Below are 1,835 nucleotides of genomic sequence, written 5' to 3' on the forward strand. Positions count from 1 at the left end.
CAGAGCACTCTCCAGTTGGTCTGGCGGCAGCATTGCACCCCTGTATCACTCACATGTGTGTACAGCTTCTCCACACCGCTGAAGCCAGTCGCCCGCTCGTGGTGCTCCTTGATCACTCGGGGCAGCTCCTCGAGCGGCACCACGGGGCACCACCGCCACTCTCCGCTGCGCTTGACGCAGCGGCACAGGATGTCCTGACCGCCAGCGCCCTTTCAGCACCTAGAAGAACTGCAGCACCTTCTTGCTGTAGTTCTTGGTGCCGCCCTGCACTGCCGCCCCCCCTCCCGCACCCCGCCGCCGCCGGCCTGAGGGCGCCTGCTGGTCGCCCTGCTTGATCCGGATGATGCCCTCTACATCTGACTTAGTGAGAAACACATTCTTGGCGCCGTTTTGGCGCCGTTCTAAGGCATAAAGGATGACAGGTTGGTTCATAATTTTAAATTTGCGGCAGCTGCGGGGTGCGGGAGGGGAGAAATAGAAGCCTTAGAGACTTTGAAAGGCGAAGGAAAGGGAGGGATCGCGGGAGAGAGCGTGCCTGATGAGCCAGACGAATCGGGGGAGGTGCCACATCAGCGGGCAACACATGCTCCTGCCTGGCCCTGCTCAGGTGGCAGGCAGCAAGAGAGCAGGCCGTGGCGCGGGGCCGATCAGAAGCGAGAGGCAGAGAGAGAGGGGGCACCAGCACAGGGCGGGCAACAAGGGAAAGGGATGAAACCCTGCAAGGCTAGGGGTCCGCTCGCATGGTGGGTGATGGTGTGAATGAGGTCGGGTGGGGGCTGGTGGGGGGAAGGGCCTGAGGGAGGGGTGCTCACGCGGGAGACGAGGCGTGGGGACTAGCGTGCAGCTGCCCCCCCGGTGGGGGGCTGCCGTGCGCCTGCCGCGGCGTGTGCGGCGTGCGCGGCCGCGCGCGGGGCGCCGCCGCCACGCCCAGCGTCGTGCCGCACTGCGGGCAGGCCACCCCCGCGCTGGTGCCGCTCGTGGACCGGCCGCAGGAGGCGCTGCCGCCGCCGCCGCCGCCGCCGCCGCCGTCGCTGCTGCTGCTGGCGGCGCTGCCAGGCGGCGACGGCTTCAGTACGTGCAGCGTGAGGCAGGCCGGCACGAGGCCTGCTGTGCCTGCTGTGCCCGCTGAGCACGCTGAGCCCCCGCTCGCGGGGGCCTTGCCTCGCGCCGGCGAGGGGGCCGCCGCCGCCGCGCCCGCCGCCGCTGCCGCGCCGCGCCGCGCCTCGCGCTGCAGGGACAGCGTCGCGTACACTGCCACTGCTGCCACTGCCACCAGGGCTGCCGCCAGCAGGCAGGGCAGCACCACCCACAGCACGTTGCTACCGCCCGAGGCGCAGCTGGCGGGGGCGTCGCCGTCCCAGGCCTCTGTGGTGGTTGGCACCGATGATTTTATGTACAGGGCGGTGTTGGGGTTGGGCTCGAGGGCGGCCACAGGGATGCTGCGCACATGCTCCCCGCCCTTGAGGATGGCGATGGGCTGCGGGGTCAGGGTCAGGGGCAGGAGAAGGAGGAGAAGAATGAAAACACGTGGGCGACCACACGGGGGCACAGCAGGCGCAGCAGGGGGCACAGCGGGCACAGCAGGCGGCGCGGGGTGGGCGCCCAGCTGGCGGCGTGTGCCAGCACCCGCCCCGCCAGTCCCTGCTGGCGGCGGCAGCCGGCCCCAGGCGTCCCCGCGGATGGCCGAGCTGCTGCAGCCCAGGGAACGACCACCAACTGCTATTGCATGCAATACGTGTGGTCCATGCAGCGCCGACGCAGCAGCGGAGCGGGCAGGCCCCCACCCACCACCACCCCACCCCACCCCACCCCCCACCGGCCGCGCAGCGCCGCTA

The sequence above is a fragment of the Chlorella variabilis genome (assembly GCF_000147415.1).
Source record: "Chlorella variabilis unplaced genomic scaffold CHLNCscaffold_21, whole genome shotgun sequence".
Taxonomy (NCBI): Eukaryota; Viridiplantae; Chlorophyta; class Trebouxiophyceae; order Chlorellales; family Chlorellaceae; genus Chlorella; species Chlorella variabilis.